The following is a 19433-nucleotide window of genomic DNA, read 5'->3' on the forward strand; positions in this document are numbered from 1 at the left end:
CAACTCTCTGCCAACATTTTGTTGTTGTTGTTTTTAATCGCGTTTTATTTTCATAACAGTGGGTACTATTTTTTTGTAATGTTTATCCATTTATTTTGAGAGAAAAAAAGAAACAGCATGAGCACATGAGCAGGGGAGGGGCAGAGAGACAGGGAGAGAGAGAAACCCAAGCAGGCTCCATGCTCAGTGCAGAGACTACCATAGAGCTCCATCCCAGGACCGCGAGATCACAACCTGAGCTGATATCAAGAGTCAGACGCTCAATCACTGAGCACCCAGGCGCCCCCTAATTTTTAAGAACAGTTCAAGAATTGCCAGGACCGCACAGCTCCTAAATGCTAGAACTGAAAATTTACCCCACTTTGGCCCAGTTCCAAAGTCTAAGCTTTTCACCTTAGGCCACTAACTCTTTGCACTTCATTCTTTGCCTCTTTAGATCTTAGAATGGAATCAGTCACTCATTCAACAAGAATTCAGTTCCTGAGTGCTGCTCATAGGTTATAACTAATGCCAGGTATCGGGGATAAAAATAAGGGTTGAATATAGTCCCAGTACTTTAGGATCCCTGAAATCTGGAGCCAATACAGCAGTGGGGTGATTTCAATACACAGCTGCTAACAGGAGAGAGAACCTCTCATCAAAGTAACCCTCCTGGCTTTCCACCCGGAGGAGTCAGTGTGGCTTACCTGATTGGCAGGTCTGTGAGAAAGAAGTCCTTTGGGCTTTCCAGCTCAGCTTCCTATTTTCCAAGAGCATGTGTGCTGCCCAGCCCTGCACCGTGTAGTAAGTATGGCATGGAGGGCAGGCTGTCCCTCGGGGAGGGGGTGGGGCTGCTGCTACAGTACCCAGCACCTCCTGCTGGGGATGGGGAAAGTTCAATGCTGGGTTGGAGGCAGATGTAGATCCAGATTGGTCTTTTAGCTTTAACCATTATCAAGTTGACATTTTGATATCTGTCCGGCTGACTCCAGTGACTATCTCTCAGTTAGTTTCAAGCTCTGTAGGAGAATAAAGAAGTTAAAACATCACTTATCTAATCTAAACCCTACTAAAAGTGACAGGAGTTAGGAGGCTATTTGAGTCTCTCTCTCTTTTCCCTTCCCCTTTGTCTTCCTGCTAATCTCTCTTCCAGGACCTTCCTCCATGGCATATTCCCCTTCCCCTCTTCCCTTCCCTGCCCAGCATCTAGCCCTCTCTCTCTGCAGTCTGTCTCTGTCATGCTTGGCTTCTCCCTCTCTCTCCTCAATCTCTCCTCCCAGCCCAGTCTTTCCCCCCTTTTCCCTGTTTTTCTTCATTTCTCTTTTCGCTATAACCCCTCCATGCTCACCCCAACCCTCTCCCTGTCTTTTTTTTCCACAAATGTAGCCTTGGTGCTTTTTTTTTTTTAATTTTTTTTAACGTTTATTTATTTTTGAGACAGAGAGAGACAGAGCATGAACGGAGGAGGGTCAGAGAGAGAGAGGGAGACACAGAATCTGAAACAGGATCCAGGCTCTGAGCTGTCAGCACAGAGCCCGACACGGGGCTCGAACTCACAGATTGCGAGATCATGACCTGAGTCGAAGTCGGCTGCCTAACTGACTGAGCCACCCAGGCGCCCCAGCCTTAGTGCTTTGATGAGATTTATAGGCTGGGTATCACAGTCTCACTGCAGGGAATAATTGCCGGAATAATTAAACAGGAGAAAGATGCTACAGTGAGTGTAGTGGTCTGAGAGAGGACAGTGTCTCTTGGTGGTGACCATGGCCTTGTATTGTTACTGCTGGTGAAACCAGTGGTCAAAGTGATCATCTCAAGGTAATTTTCCTGTTCAGCCCTGACCTCCCTCAGTGTCCTGCTTTCATTTTTTTTAAACATTTATTCATTTTTGAGAGACAGAGAGAGACAGAGTGTGAACAGGGGAGGGGCAGAGAGAGAGAGGGAGACACAGAATTCAAAGCAGGCTCCAGGCTCTGAGCTGTCAACACAGAGCCCAACGTGGGGCTTGAACTCACAAACCATGAGTCATGACCCGAGCCGAAGTCTGTCCTGCTTTTAAAAGGGACAAGAGATAGACAATGAGTAGAGGGCAAGAAGAGGTATAAGGATACAGATACTCAGGGTTGCAAAAAACTTGTAGTTTTTTAAAAGGCACTTAGTTCCCACATGTGAATACACTATAAGGCATGCAGTCCTGAGGTAGGAATTTCAAGGGATGGGAGCTAGTCTAGAAATTTAGCTCTTACTTTTTCTCATGCTAGACAGTCCCTTATTCAGTCCAATACTTATATTGTCTGATGGGAATTTTTAGGAATTAGAAAAAAACTTCTGTTTATTATTATTATTATGTATTTTTATTTGGGTCTTTACATGTCTAGTATCCAAACCTTACTTTTTGTCCGAATTGGTTGTTTATATTATTTCTTAAGATGTATTAATCTTTTAGTTTGAGATAACATTGGATTAGATCTTTACCCTCTCTTCTGATCATTTCTGATAGAGGTAGTAACATGTCACGTTAATCTCTTCCAAGAAAATCGCTATTTTAGCTCTAGAAATTCATATGATGTAGCCCTAATTATTAACTGTATATACTTTGTCCAGGTTGCAGCCTTCTTATTTTTAGAATTGAAAACTTCAGAGAGGAGCAGAGCGTTTATTTATTACAAAGGTCTTTGGAATGCCATCCTAAACTCATTTATATTAACTGAAGCTAACATTTCCTAATGTGGGAGGGAGATAAACAACAAAGGTTAGAGATGCTTCCTCTCAGAAGGAGTCGAGAAAGATGCCATTCACGTGAATGTGTTTGCCATCAATTCTTTGAAAATGTGAACTATGCTTTCAAATTATTTAAGGGCTGTCATGTGGAAGATGCAATTTGGATGGCCTAATTGACCCCAGAAGGCAGGACTGGGGCCAATAAAGGAATATGACAGAGCTATTTTAATTCAAGATAAAGCAGAGATTTCTAGAGTCAAAGCTCCCCAAATATGAGAGAGACTGCATGAGGGACTGGGAATAATATTTATAGAGCACTTGCCATGTAACAAGTACATACTAAGCACTTTACTAAATGCTTTAGCTCTTTGGGTGCTTTGGTGAGTTGAATGATGGAACCCCGAAAAAAAAGCCCATGTCTTAATCCCCTGAACCTATGAATGGTTTCTTTTTTAAAAATTCTCTTTTAAAGATCTTCAGATGAAAAGATCACCCTCATTTTCAGAGTGGTCCTTAAATCAAATGACATGTGTCCTTGTGGGAGACACAGATCAGAGAAGTTTATGTAATGATAGAGGCAGAGATTGAAGTAATGTGACCACAAGACAAGGAAGCCGAGGAAGCCTGACAGGCACCAGAAGCTGGAAGAGGCAAGAAAGGACATTGTTTTAGAGTCTCCAGTGGAGGGTAGGCCTACTGCCTCCTTGATTTCAGCCTTCTGGCCTCCAGAGCTGTGAGAGTTTACATGTCTGTTATTCCAAGCCACTATATTTGCAGTAATTTGTAATGGCAGCCACAGGAAACTCTTGCAGGTACTAAAACATGCATCAGACCCATTTTGTAGCTAAGGCATGGAGGAACACAGAGATGAGTAAAGTGTTGAAGGTCATGGTCGTGCAGCTATAGTGGCACAGTCAGGCAGTCTGGCTCAGAACCCAGATTCATGGACATACTAGCATATTACTCTTTTGGTAAGGAGTTTCCTGTCTGACTATTCAAATGGAGACTAGAGCATTAAATAAGCAGGAGCAACTAGATTAGGATTTCCAAATACCAATCCACTCTGTCAGAGTTTAAAAACAAAATTCAGATTCTGAAGTTCCATTGTAACCATCTACAATTTAGTAAATAGGGAGTGTTGCCCAGGAACCTGTATTTGTTTTTAATAGACCTCTTTCCAGTTAATTCTCACTGAATATTCATGTTTGGGAACTAAGTGCCTTTTGCAGTTTTTTGCAAGACTTAGTATCTGTGTTCCTGTACCTTCCTTGCCTTCTATTCATTGCATGTCTCCTCTCCCAAAAGCGGGAGACTGAGGGAGGTGAGGGCTGAAAGGGAAAACTAGTGTAATTTTCTTCCATTTTTCTTGTATCATCCATGTGGCTTAGGATTGCAGAGTTGTTCTTTGACTTTATGTTTCTTTATGAGCCAATATAAAGATCTAAATTACTAGTTGAATAAGTTCACTGTTTTACTACTGCTTTGATGTTTTACAACAAAAGAAAAGAAAATGAGACCTGTCCCAAAAGTAAGGATTGAGAAGGGAGAAGGTGCTTTATGGGTCCTTAGATATCAGAAGCCTAATCATCACAGATGGAAATTCCCTGTAAACAAGAGTCTGGAAATGAAAGTAGCCAAGGCACCAGGATGTAACTGCTCTGGTGTCTTGAGAGCTTTCCAGAACACATCAGAAAGTGTTTTGTTTCTGTTTTTGAGAGCTGTTGTTTCATGTATGTGTAGACTGCTACTGAATTAAACTCCTGGAAGGCAATGGTTGCACATTTTAATTAGCAGGACTATGATCCTGAAAGTAAAGGAATAACAGGCAGAAAGATGGTGACTTTTCTCATAAAAACAGAAAGGAAGGACCAAATTGAAAGGGGCAATTTGTATTTATCTTCTAACCACACTCTGCTAGTTCACAGCCTCAGAGACCTCATCCAACTTGACCAAAGTTGCACAGCTCCTGGGCTTTAGAGCTGGGATTTGAATCTCTTTCAAAGAGATGCTTTGAACTGCTACTGGACCAGTGGTTCAAGTGGTGGAGGATGCGTCACAATCTGAGGAGGGCTTGTTAAAACAGATGACTGGGCACCACCCCCAGAGCTTCTGATTCAGTAGGTCTGGCATGGGACTCAGGGATTTGCATTATCTAACAAGTTCCTGGGTGATTGGAGAGCCACTGTGTAACTATACCATTTGGAGAGGATTTGAGAATTGCAGCTAAGTGTTCTGCTGCTAGAAAGGTTCCCCAAACAACTTAGACCATAAGTTACAAACTGATGATACTGGACCTGTTCGTTTCACATGATTACTTAAATTATTTAATGGTCAATATTATAAATCCAGAGATTTCAGATAAAAATCTTTTTCTGGGAAAGATCAGAAGACCTGGCTTGGCAGAAGTCAACTGAAGCTTAGTATTAGCATCCTAGGTTAGCATGTGAGGCTTCCTGCCATTTCAAGTATTTACTTTACCTACCTTGCCCTATTCTAAATAATAGCAGAATAGGTGGCATTCACTGGGTTATTAAGCTCAATTATTAAGCAAGTTTCGCTACTTGTCAGTGTCCAAGTGCTTTACCTGTATTAACTATTCAGCCCACACAACCCTCTAGGAGGAGTGTTTTACTCAGAGTAAGTTAAGACTTATTTAGAAGTAAACTATCATGGCTCACACAATATAAATTAATTTCCACAGCTCATGCTTATAAGCTATACTACCTTGCAAATGATCACAACACTAGCTGGGCACTGTCGGCAAGCACTTTGTGTATATTAATTCATTTAACTTTTATAACAACCCTCTGTGGCAGTACAATACTTCCCTTTTATAGAGATGGAAATAAACTAAGGTAGAAAGAACTTAAACAACTTGACCAAGTGCATATAGATGGTATTAGCAAAAGGTACTTGAATCCAGGCTACCTGACTCCAGAGTCCATACTCTTTTGTTCTGCTGTAGGCATTTTGATTTGTGACTCTCATCTAGGCCAATGCCTCCTTTATACAGATGGGGAAATTGAGACATCAAATGACTTCCTTAAAATTGCAGGATGAATCAGCAGTATAGGTCATATGAGTACTTTCCAGTACCAACAAGTATTCCAGCAATGACCCCCACTGGGAGTATTGGTTCATTGTCATTTTAATACAAATGGTAAAGAGGTTAAATAAATGTTAATAAGATTCTATTCATCACTTTTATCTGAAGGTGATCTCAGATGGCCACCTCAATTGTTCTCAACCTGGCTGCACATTGGAAGGTCTCACTGAGTAATTTTTAAAAACATGATGCCCAGACCCCACTGGAGGCCAATTAAATCAGAACCAGAGGGATCGTCTGTGACTTTATTATTATTATTATTATTATTATTATTATCATTATTTTGTATTCCTGTGATTCTAATGTGCAGCCAGAATGGAGACAGGCTGGATTACACTGTCAGGATATACAGATTGGATGCAATGGCTGTTACTTAGACGTTGATGCTATCTTCTTCTGGAGGTTGTATGAGTTTCTGTAAAGACATCTGGTTCCATGTCTGAAGCCAACTGCATCCCTATAACCAAATGTAATAATTGCTTGTTACTGATGTGTGTCCGTGAATAATTGAAGAGTCTTACTTTGCTCCTGTTCCCGTTAACTTCTGTGACTAAAGGGACCTGGGCTCCTCCTGTAAGAAGTAAACAGACTTAATCTGTTGAATGGTGCTGGCTTTTCTTTTTATTAATTTCCATATTTATTACTCTTGCCCCTTGTCCCATTTAATCTGACGTTCTTTCTGCTGCTTACATGTGACTAACTTGTACAGCAACACTGTAGAAAGTGTCATTTGAAAAACTCTCTATTCCCCAGGCCAGCTCTGTTCCTCATGACAGCTATGTGATTGGTCATTGTCAGTTCAATGGGGGCAAAAATTAGGAAATTTCAAAAACACAAATTCAGCTACACTAGTAATTTCAAGTTCTATTCTAAGTCCTATTCAACCTTACAGAGGTAAATATAATGAGAATTATCCAAGCAGTGCTTTGGCATCAAAACATTAATTTGAATAAGCATTTATAGAGCACTTACTTCCTCCTCTGTAATATTCACCATACTTTATTTGTCATAGCTATCCTTTTAGGGACTGTCTTTTAAGGACTGAGAATTTAGGCCCTGTAAGTACAGAAGCCATGTCTGTCTTCTTCATCATTCTGTCCCCAAGTGCTAGCACATTGTAGGCCCTGAAGAAATACTTTCTGACTTTATAAAGAATTAAGTGAATGAATATCTGAGCTAGGCATTAAAGACAAAGAAAATTAAGACATGACTTCTGTCATTGCAATGCTTATAAGATTAGGAAGGAAATAGAAATGTTCAAGAATTACAATGCAGTGTGGTGAGGGCTATAATAAAGGTAGGTATAAAGAAAGAAAGGACTCCGGTTTGCTAGCAAGCTATAGATCACTTCGGCCCCCAGGGTAGGAATAGCAATAAAAGTTAAAATTCCTAGAATACGCTTTATTTTATAGATTGGAATCTGGGACAGTATAAACTATGTAAATAATTTGTAAATAATAATTTCAATTCTGAAATAATATTAAATTTTTAAAAATAATCCCTAAAATTAAAAGAAAGAAACAAACAAATGAACCTGTGGGTCAAGTTGATGGCATAGCAATACAGAGGAAGGATTAAAAATAATTTTAAAACACAGCTATTTGTATGCACATACTTAGTTGAATATGCTAGGAATGGTATAGAGGCTCCTACCTCTTTACTCTCTGGGGTGTATTATTGCAGTATTGGTCCCCAGTTTGCTCATGCTTGCCTGTATCCATGCTCTTGGTCAGTCCCATACTGACTCTGGACTTGGTATGTGACTTCCTGTGTTGGTCTTCTAGGGCTGCCACAGCAGAGTACCCCAAACTGGGTGACCTAAAAAAACACAAACCTATTGTGTCACAAATCTAAGGGTTAGAAGCCTGAGACCAAGAGATATCAGAAGGGCCAAGTTCCTTTTGAAGGTGCTAGGAAAGAATCTGTTCCAGGCCTCTCTTCTAACTTCTGTTAGTTCCTTAGCTTGTGGTAACATGATACCAGTCTTCATGGTGTTCTCCCTGTGTGTGTGTGTGTGTCTATCTCTAAATTTCCCCTTTTTATAAGGACATAGTGGATTACATCATATTTTTAATGTCATATTGGATTAGTCACCCACTCTACTCCAATATGACCTCATCTTAATTTAGCTGATTAAATCTGCAACAAACTTAATTCCAAATAAGTTCACATTGTGAGGGTATTGGAAGTTAGGACTTCCACCTATTAATTTTGGAAAGACACAATTAAACCCACGCCATTTGCTTAGTTCAGTAAGGTAATAGCAAAGGTGATGAAGCAGAGGTTTGAAAAGTGCTTGTACTTTGGGGCTTGCTCTCTCTTCCTACCTTTAGACACCTACTACCATCTCTGAGACTAGCTTGCTGAATCTGAGAGAATCATGACCCATTTGCCCCCATGACAAGTTCACAGCTCACCTACATAAGCAGAGACATCCAAGTGACTCGCAGTGAACTCAGTGAGAAAGGCTAACAGAGAGCCACAGAACAGCTTAGCTAAACCCAACTCGAATTGCATTGTGAGTTAAATTTAAGTGTGTTTGTTTATTTGAGTACAGTTGACACACAATGTTACATTTGCGTCAGGTATACAACAGATTCCACAAGTTCATATGTTATGTTGTGTTCACAAGTGCAGCTACCATCTGTCCTGATACATCACTATTAACAGTACATTGACTATATTCCCTATGCTGTGCCTTTTATTCCTGTGACTTATTCTTTATTTAACCAGAAACCTGTACCTCCCATCCCCCTTCACCTTTTCTGTGTTGCTTAAAGTCACAAAGTTTTGCTGTACAACAATGTATAACTAGTTGTGTGTTAAGAATGTGGGGAGAGATGAATCAGTTTCCAACTTTCAAATGCTCAAGTTTTTCTATGAATAACTTGCTGTTACCAAAATTGCTGAATTTGGTCTGGTAAATTTAGACACTCCTCAAGACTCGCCTCCTTTTTTCACTGTTGTCTCCAAGGGCTTCCTGGAGAGAACAAAGGGATTAAAAAAAAAAAAAAACAGGTTGTTGATAAATTGGCTTGCTGTATTGTAGCAAAAGGGAAAAAAAAAGACTTCTTTCTCAGCATTCTTCTTTCTTTCAATATTCTAGATACTATCATTTGACAACTATGAATTGTAAATTGTTCATTTATTAATGAGAAAATTCTTAGTTAAACAAGGTTTTTTAGTACCTATAGGCAATAAAGTGTTTATATAAAAGATTTTGGTTATGCTAGCCATATCTTAGACATAGGTATCTTTCTATTCTCTATAGTTTACAACACAGACTCATAAGCTCAGAGTTGGAAAGAGCCTTAGATGTCACTTGTTCCAATTTCTTATCAATGTAGGAATATTCTCTATATCATTCCCAGCAGATAATCTTTCCTCCTCAGCTTACATACTTCTCATGATGAAAGGCTCATTACCTCATGAGGAAGCAGATTTTGTTGTAGAATAGAATTTTACCACTTGTAAAAAAGATTTCCCTGTCTGGCACACCTTGGTGGCTCAGTCAGTTAAGGGTCCAACTTTGGCTCAGGTCATGATCTTGCAGTTCATGGATTCAACCCTGCATCAAGCTCTGTGCTGACAGCTCAGAGCCTGGAGCCTGGAGCTTGCTTCAGATTCTGTGTCTTCATGTCTCTATGCCTCTCTCTCTCTCTCTCAAAACTAAATAAACATTTAAAAAATTATTGAAAAAATATATTTCCTTGTCTGACCTCAAATCTGCCTCCTCATAACATGCTTTGCCTGCCCAAAGGCTTTCTCCAAAGTCTCTATCTTTCCCTGAATTTTGCTGCTGGTCCTAGGAACAGCATATCTGTCCTCTTCACGTGACAGATCTTCACCTACTGGAAGGCACACCACCACTGTCTTTGGTCTTTCCTTAACTGTAATAATAAACATTCTAACCTACATAGACATAATAATGTTATGATATATCTTCTCTAAGAATAAAAATTCTGATAAGTCCAGAGTTCACCACCATTCTTAAACAATTACTAGAATAAATGGAGACAGTATTAAAAAGAAGGACTTGGGACAAAGCAAGATTCTATGCAGACAAAAATAAAATGAAGTCATGTGGAACATTATTGCTGTTTATGCCCTTTCTGAGAAAATATTAGTGAGGTATTCAAGAGAAGTGAACTTTAAATCCCATATAATATTTGTAACAAGAGTGATGTCTCACAAATTATCAGATATTTAGCAACTTAAAAAAAAAGTTATTTGTTCTGAGGGTTGCTGGACGGGAGGTGGGTGGGGGGATGGGCTAAGTGGGTGAAGGGCATTCAAGATGGCACTTGTTGGGATGAGGCCCTGGGTGTTGTATGTAAGTGATGAATCATTAAATTCTTCCCCTGAAACCAACACTACACTATATGTTAACTAACTTGAATTTAAACTAAAAAAAATAAAATAAAAATAAAAACTTCTTTGTTATCAAAGGTGAGACCATTTGAGAGGTCAGCTGTTGGAGATGATGGTTTGATGAGATGACCATTATTTCCTGTGCACTTTTGCTGGGCAGCCAGTAACATGTTCCTCTGGCTGTATTTCTCTAGAGAGCAGACTGAAAGGAAGGCACTGATTGCCTCTGTCAATGAAGAGCATATTAATTATCATCTTCCTTGGTCTCGCACTTGACCTAAATTGGGTCTAGCTGACGGGTGCTCCTTTCTTGGATCTTGCTGGGAAAAAAAATAGCCACAACAATAGAATCAATAAAGGTTCAGTGTTTTCTTTTTTTTCCCCTCTTCAATACCCCATTCATCTTTGAAAACTTTTAAATTAGGAAACAGACTCATCCATCACCATATTAAACTTGTAAGGTTACACATTCTTCAAACAGGCAGAAATAGGTTCAAATCCTGGCTCCTCCGCTTGCTAGAAATGTAAACTTGAGCGAGTTATTGAACCATTTTAAATCTCTGTGCTGATAACAATAGCCACAGAGTCTCATGTGAGCCTGAATGAATGTTTCATTCTTTGAACACACACACACATCTTGAAGCAAGAAGCAAAGGCCCTGCACTTCTTACAATGATTTATTATTTATGGTCAATTATTAAATTATTAAAAATTCAATATTGAAAGTAAAGATGCCTATTCAGGACATCAGAAGAGTAGTTATCCTTAACCAAGGCAGTGAAGCTGTGTCAGAAGTGTGTATTATGCTAGTAAAAATGTGGGCAGGACCGAGGAAAACTTGTTAAAGATTATAGCTTGAAGCTGAAGCACCTTACTTTTGCCCAAAGAGAGCTTGATCAAGCATCACATGACCAGGATTCACTTCGGGTCTTCCATCTAAGAGCTAGAAGTTCAGACAAATCTAGATTTCAGCCTCATTCACAAAATGAAAGGCTTCCTTTGTATACTATGGATTGGTTATTTCAGTATTCTGGAAAAATTAAATCTTCTTGGTCCCTCCAGGCTTTCTTCTGATTATTCCCAAAGTAAGAAGGCAGACACATGTGTCTTCATGGTTTTGAGCATGTAAGCCTTGTCTCCTTGGTGACAGCAATTCTCTTCTGTTTTATATTAAGTCTCTTTCCCACTGCATATGCAATCAGGATGAGGCCAATAATTATAGGTGTTTTGCAAGCCAATGTAGGATCAAACTGATTATGCTAAGAGAGAGGAGACTTAAGCACACGTTAAAGTCTTCACTCTTCATACTGCCAACATTCCATGCATAACTTAAATGACACATCTTCATTGAAGATTTCCTCTTCCACTGCCCTCTGCTCCCCACCAAACACACACCACACAGTGCAATGGCCTCAGGATCAGTTATGCGTTTTTCTGTGGATCTATAAATGGTTTCACTTTAGTAAAGTATGGCTTGTCACTCAGTATTTAAGTGCCTGTCACTTTTCCTAGATTTTGAGAGCTTTGAGGAAAAAATGCATATAAATCCTAGTACATAGCCTTATACCCAGACTTAGAAAAATATTTATTAAGAGAATAAGTAATGATAATGCTGATGATGAGGATGACAGCAGCTAACTTTTTGAGTATTTTTTATCTATTAGACATTTTTCTACATGAAATTTAGACATTTAGACATTTTCTCTCTACATGAATGAATTCATTTTATGGACACAGCACCTCTGTGACAAAGATGCTTTTATTATCACCATGTTATACATAAGAAAATTGAGACATGGCATATTTGTTAAGTAACTTGCCAGGCAGTAAGACTCAGAGTCAAGGAATAAATACGACATTCTGTTACTACCAAATAGTCAATTAAATACTTCTACGTTGTCTCTCTGGAAAGAGTAAAAGAAAAACTAATGGAAGAATAAAATGGGCAACCCCCCATACACATACACACACACACACACACACACACACACACACACATATATATATATGTATATATATGTATACACTTAATTATGACCATACTGATCCTGTTTGTGACCAGAAATCATCACGTCTATGGAGTCATTGTTTTCTCACTCCAACTTTAGAGCAGTAGGCAGGACAATGATATCTAAATATCAGCCCAGGCACCTGGGTGGCCCAGTCCATTAAGCATCCAACTTTGGCTCAGGTCATGATCTCATGGTTCATGAGTTGAAGCTTTGCATTGGGCTCTTTGTTCTGTGTGGAGCCTGCTTCGGATACTGTCTCCCTGTTTCTCTGCCACTCCCCTGCTCATACTCTCTCTCAATCTCTCTGTCAAAACTAAATAAACATAAAAAAAGTCTAAATATTAACCCACTTCCTAATCCCTGTAACCTGTGAATAGGTTGCTTTTCACGGCAAAAGAGACTTTGCAGACGTGATTAAAGATTTGAGATAGAGGGGCGCCTGGGTGGCTCAGTCAGTTGAGTGTCCGACTTTATCATGATCTTAGGGTTCATGGGTTCAAGCTCTGCATTGGGCTCTGTGCTGACAGCTTGCTCAGAGCCTGGATCCTGTTTTGGATTCTGTGTCTCCTCTCTCTGCTCCTCCCCTGCTTGGGTTCTGTCTCTGTCTCTGAAAAATAAATAAATGTAAAAAAAAAATAAAAAAAAAAACGATTTTGAGATGAGGAGATTATCCTGGATTATCAAAGTAAGCCCAATGTAATCACAAGGATCTTTCTAAATAAAACCAAGAGGAAGAAGAATCAGAGAGAGACTTGAATATTGTAGGCAGTTGGCTTTGAAAATGTAGTAAGGGACTATAAGCCAAAGAATGAAGGTGGCTTCTGGAAGCTGGGAAAAGAAATGAATTCTTCCCAGGACCTAGAAGGGTAACAGCATTTTTAACATCTTAATTTAACCCATTGAAATCTAGGTCAGATTTCTAACTTCCAGAACCATAAGAGAATAAATTTGTTTTGTTTTAGGTCACTAAGTTTATGGCTTGGAGAAATTTGTTATGGCAGCAATGGGAAGCTAATATGTCAGACATAGTGGCCTCTGATGCATATTTAGTGTCAGATTTGAAGTTTGGTTGGATAGATTAGTTGCTACTGGGCTAAGTAGAGAGTGTGATCTTCCCTATGGGAATAGAAAATAGATACAGATTTGGATAGGAGAATGGGAAAATAATTAGTCTTGGATTTCTTCCTGGCCAGGGTTGGGGGACAGTCTACATTGGATGTTTTTAAGTCCCTGAACCATCCTTTGGAGGGAGGCTCATTTGGATAGTATGTTGTCACTTCAGAGCAAACATTGTTGAAAGTTGATGGGGATAGGTGGAAACAGAAATGGCATTGCTGAGATTAGGGAGCTGACTCAAGAGAGTTGGGTAGTGCACACTTCTAATATGTAGGGCTCAAGGGGAAATGGTGAACTCTGATATTATTCATCTAGGTAGCATTGAGCAGGCCTGGCTCAGCACATAGAATGCTCTGACAAGAGTCTCAGCCCTAGTAACATCTGAGTTTAAGGCAGTAATCCTTCATGTTGGGGTAACTTCACTGTGTGAAAGGAACAGAAATAAATTATCTTCATTGTGTGTGTGTGTGTGTGTGTGTGTGTGTGTGTGTGTGTGTGCATGTGCGTTTTATGGGAGCATTCCCAATCAGAGGCAAAGAGAAATATTATTTAGTAACTGCTGTTGGGACTGCTGATTAATACTTGGAGAAGAATTAACCCATATTGGTTTACACAGTTTATCAAGAATACACATTTTGGATCGGTTAAGGGTTAAATACATAAAAAGAATCCATATAATCTTCTCCTCAACTGTAGAGTTTCTGAATGTGGATGTCAGTGGGGACTTTCTAAGCTTAAAAGTCCCAGAATAAGTGTAAAAGAAAAGACTAACATTGATCTAAGCAAATTTAAATTTAATAACCAAAATTAAAAGGAAAGCAACAACTTAGGGAATAACAAACATCAAATATGACAGCACCTGTACTACAGTACAGAGCACTCATGCCAAGGGAAGAACGCAAGGCCTCTAACAGAGAAATATGCAAAAGACACGGACAATTCATAACAGAAAAAATTAGACTACAAACAAGTGGAAAAATACTCAACCTCACTAGTCATCAAAGAAATGCAAATGCAAATGAAGTACCATTTTTGCTTATCAAATATGTAAACATTTTAACATATTCATGTAAACATATTCATGGTAGCTTTCATAAATTGCTAATGGGGTGTAAAATTGCACCATTTTTGAAAATATAAAGTCTAAATTTGAAATTTGTTTCTAAATAAATAATTGTAATCTAGAAAGGTCTTAGGCACAAAACTCTCCATCAGAGTATTATTTATAACATCAGAACATTTAAAAACTTCTTAAATGTTCAAAAATACAATGAGTGTTTTTGGGGTGCCTTGGTGGCTCAGTCTTTTGAGACTCCTCTGACTTCAGCTCAGGTCACGATCTCATGGTTCATGGATTCGAACCCTGCATCGGGTTCTATGCTGACAGCTCAGAGCCTGGAGCCTGCTTTGGATTCTATGTCTCCCTCTCTCTTTGTCCCTACCCTGCTCATGCTCTGTCTCTCTCTCTCTCAAAACTAAACATTAAATTTTTTTTTAAATACAATGAGTTTCTTTTAATGGGTAATGTTACAGAGAAGGAGGGAGGCAAACCATAAGAGACCCTTAAATACAGAGAACAATCTGAGGGTTGATGGGGGGATGGGGGAGAGCGGAAAATGGGTGATAAGCATTGAGGAAGGCACTTGCTGGGATGAGCACTGGGTGTTGTATGTAAGCGATGAGCCATGGGAATCTACCCCAAAAACCAAGAGCACACTTTACACACTGTATGTTAGCCAATTTGACAATAAATTATATTAAAAAAATTGTAAATGGATAATGTCTAAACAATAGAATATTATTCAACAATTTAAATATTCATTCACAAAGTGTATGTATAAAATAAAGCATTCAGACTTATATCTCTGTCATGATTTTTAAATATGTTTGAAAACCTATGTATAGGAAACAAAACTGGAAAAATACATCAAAATGTAAAATGGACAGACTTGTACAAATTTGTGCTTTTCTGTGTTTTCTTATTCCTGGTGGTCCCACTTTATTTAGTAAGTAAGCATGTACAATTTTTGTCATCAAAAAATAAATATTAATCTCTGCCTGGTTCTATTTAAAAAAGAGACTCTTGTAAGTGTGGATATAAAGGGGGAAATGGAACACGTAAGCAATACAAATAAGTTTCAAGCATATGTATAATGGGGAGCAGAGAAGTTTTCTGTTTTGTTTTATGAGCGGAATACTGTTTCTTTTGGTAGGGAAAAAGACAGTGTTTCTCATACACACATCAGCAGAACCCATTGCCACCTCCCCTCTCTTTCTGCCTATTCCAATTATGTGCAAAACACCCAGAAGGAAATAACTAGCCTCTTGATTGCTTGTCTTGCAAATTCAAACCTATAAATTGATAACAAATGCCACCTTATCAAGTAGAACCCAAGAATGCTTAATTAAGTCTCTGTAAGACTCCTAGCAAACTGGAAAATGTACAAAGGCAGAGTATTTACAAGCATGTTGATTTCCATTCACCTGTGGCATTTTATGAATTATTAAATGAATTTCATTTTAAGTTGTTGCACTTGCTGGAATAATTAGAGAGGATTTTTGCAGTGAGACAGTAGATGTGGAAAGCTGGGTTATTTCAACAACTACCTGTTGCCTGATCCTGAAAGTCATCCAATGAGTCAGAACAAAACCATTTCCATGCATATTTTGTTCAGGGCTGCCAGTGGTTGAATTGGCTCCTTTTTCAAAATATGAAGCACACACATAGTTGGGCGTTGTTTTTCTTCATCCTCAGGGAGTGCCAGAATTAGAGGGCTTCACTGAGAAAAGATCTGGATGCTTTTCTGAGCTGGAGTTGTGTGCTAATAATGGGTCAGAGCAGCATCCCACTTTGATGCCTCCCTTTTCCTCCTCTGTGGATTGCAACAGGTGTTGTGAGTTTCACAAAACAGCTGCATCTAAGGGCCATAAACTGTCCATTCTACCCCCTGCATAATCCCCGGCCCACAGAGCTCATCATTGGTTTTTGAAAGCCACAGTCCCTTTTAATGCATTCTTTGCTTGTGAAGAATTGCTTGGCAGCATGGACTATTATAATAGGCACACCATATTCAATGAGATTGTCACCATCTGTTCCACCTTCCAATTACCAAAGCACATGGAAATCAAAAGGCAGAGACATTGGAAATTCTAGATAATATTTTCTGTTCAGTATGTCTCTTGCCTGATGTGGGTTTTAAAAATTTCATTTGAAACACATTGTAGGATGAAGCACACTTTTTTCCTATAGCTGAGACATAATTAGAATATTGGGATCCAGCACTGGGAGAAAATTACTCTGTGTGAGATACAAGTGGGCACAGTATCCTGACCTCCAATATGTAGAGGAGATTCCCACTCTGCTTGCAAAAATCCCATAATGAAGGGATTAAGTAATAACTCCCTGAGCTACTATTGCCAGGGCAACAGGAAGTGGAGTTGTATAAGTAGGTATTGTGGCATTGATGTTTCCATGTTTCTGCCCAATAGGCAATGGGTTTTCAGCAAGACTTGAAGCAAAAAGTGAATATTCCCATTGAGGTGTTGTGTGTGTGTGTGTGTGTGCATGCAAGGGAATAATGAAGAAGAACGAAGGCACAGGACAGGGGATGGGAAATTAATGCTGATCCTAAAAGACAATTAAATTAAAAAGATAGCTTGAATTAAAACCAAAACAACTTAAACAGTGCTCTAGCAGCACACAGACATTCTGGAGATTAACACGAAATGACTAAGAACAAACAACTACACTAGAGGTCCTAATGCAAGAAGAGACATTATAAGAGTAAGGTCTCAGAGTATTCACATCAGCGGGGTACAAAATGTTTTTAAAATAGGGGCGCCTGGGTGGCACAGTCGGTTAAGCATCCGACTTCAGCCAGGTCACGATCTCGCGGTCCGTGAGTTCGAACCCCACGTCAGGCTCTGGGCTGATGGCTCAGAGCCTGGAGCCTGTTTCCGATTCTGTGTCTCCCTCTCTCTCTGCCCTGCCCAGTTCATGCTCTGTCTCTCTCTGTCCCAAAAATAAATAAACGTTGAAAAAAAATTAAAAAAAATAAATAAAATGGGTCAGATCTATATCCTTAGCTGTCTGTGTTATGAATCCACTTTCTTAGGTGAAGGAGACTAAGATTAGGGTAGAAACACATCAAACATGGTTTAAAGCTGGTTGTGTTGGACTCTGTACCATCAGCATGATTCTCGGTATGGTGTCTTCATCCTCAATAAATGATTTTCTGTTCTTTCTAAAATCCCATGCTAAGGAAACACTCTGGTTACTTATAAAATCTGCATACCTGACCATTTTTTCAAGATTCCATTGTTTAGACTGGGTAAAACCAGAAAGCTGTAGGCTCAAGTTCAGTACTAATTTATTCTGCTGAACACTTTCCTTTCTTCATGTACATAAGTGGATTATGCATTTTTGACCTACTCAGGCTGACTTATCAGGCTCACTACTGACTTACCAGGCTCACTCCTGAATTAACCAGGTTTGTGGTATGTCTAGCTGCCCAAAAGTAGCATCACAGTATGACTGTTTTCTGTGTGGGTATGCTTTCCAGCTTTAATTTGCTTATGATAGTAAGAAAGACCCATTGGTCCTGTAATTAAAACAATTTTTTTCAATGTTTATTTATTTTTGAGAGACAGAGAGAGACAGAGCATGAGAGACAGAGGGAGACATATAATCCAAAGCAGGTGCAAGGCTCTGAGCTGTCACCACAGAGCCCAACACAGGGCTCGACTCACAGACCATGAGATCATGACCTGAACCTAAGTCAGTTGCTTAAGGGTCTGAGCCACCCAGGCATCCGGTCCTGTAATTTTTTTTTTTTTTTTTTAATTCTCATGGAGAAATGGAGTGCATGGACACTTTTGGTAAGGTTAAAAATTGGGAGCCTAATCATAGGCTCCTACTTATTACCAAAGAACTCAATCAGCAGATTGTGTATACTTGAAATTGTTTCCCTCTACATAGCCAATTGTTTCCTTCTACATAGCCAATTGTTTCCCTCTACATAGCCCTCTACATAAGCCAATAGTCTTAGTGCTCCTATTAAAAATCATAATTGCTTAGGCACGTAGGTGGCTCAGTCAGTTAAGCATCTGACTTCAGCTCAAGTCATGGTCTCCCAGTTTGTGGGTTGGAGCCCCATATCAGGCTCTGTGCTGACAGCTTGGAGCCTGCTTTACATTTTGTGTCTCCCTCTTTCTCTCTGACCTCCCCTCCTTGTATTCTCTTTCAAAAATAAATAAATTTAAAAAAATAATTGCTATTTTGTGTCAACTATACTTCAATAACAGAATAAATAAAATAAAAAGTGCTAATTGCTAGCTATAGTCCCTTTTTACTAATAGTCTCTTATTACTCTTTTATAGTCTCTTTTTACTAATAGTAATAACTTGTCTCACTTTTTTATCTGGATGAAAGTCATTCACAGCCATAATTTGGAACCTACATTTACTTATTTATGTGTTTATTTTTTTACTTGTGTATTTTTTAAAAACAGTTCTATTAAGGTCTAATTGAGATATAATAAACTGAACATTAACAAGAAAAATTTTTTGAGAGAGAAAGAGTGTGAGTGGGGGAGGGGAAGAGAGAAAGGGAGACACAGAATCTGAAGCAGGCTCCAGGTTTTGACCTGTCAGTACAGAGCCTGATGCAGGGCTTGAACCCACAAACAGTGAGATCCTGACCTGAGCCAAAGTCGTATACTTAACCGACTGAGCCACCCAGGTGCCCCTGCACATTTTTAAAGTGTATAATTTTAGGGGCACCTGGGTGACTCACTTGGTTAAGCACCTGACTCTTTAATTCAACTCAGGTCATGATCTCACGGTTCATGAGATCAAGCCCTGCTTTGGGCTCTGCACTGACAGCATGAAGCCTGCTTGGGATTCTCTCTCTCCCTCTCCCTCTCTGCCCCTCTACCTTCTCTCTCTCTCACACACACACAAAATAAATAAACTTAAAAACTTAAGTTTTGACATATGTATACTCTTGTGAAACTATCACCACAATCAAGAGAATAAACATACTCCTCATTCCTGAGAGATTTCTTGTTCTGTTAAAAAAAAAATAACATTTGTTTATTTTTGAGATACTGAAGGAGACAGAGTGTGAG

General features: G+C 39.2%; 1 long non-coding RNA gene across 2 annotated transcripts in view; it reads right to left on the reverse strand.

Annotated features, from left to right (window-relative positions):
- Window positions 1-281: 281 nt before the first annotated feature.
- Window positions 282-19433, reverse strand: part of LOC123380541 — a 117551-nt gene continuing 98399 nt past the window's right edge. Inside the window, exons 1-4 of one of the 2 annotated variants that reach the window (XR_006586448.1) lie at window positions 8705-9404; window positions 7460-7624; window positions 6328-6377; window positions 282-998 (exon numbers count right to left, since the gene is read on the reverse strand). This is a non-coding gene — a long non-coding RNA (uncharacterized LOC123380541). Of the gene's footprint in view, window positions 999-6327; window positions 6378-7459; window positions 7625-8704; window positions 9405-19433 lie in introns of those variants that run through there. The other variant, XR_006586447.1, reaches the window with a different exon arrangement.

The sequence above is a fragment of the Felis catus genome, chromosome D1, assembly GCF_018350175.1.
Source record: "Felis catus isolate Fca126 chromosome D1, F.catus_Fca126_mat1.0, whole genome shotgun sequence".
Classification (NCBI taxonomy): Eukaryota; Metazoa; Chordata; class Mammalia; order Carnivora; family Felidae; genus Felis; species Felis catus.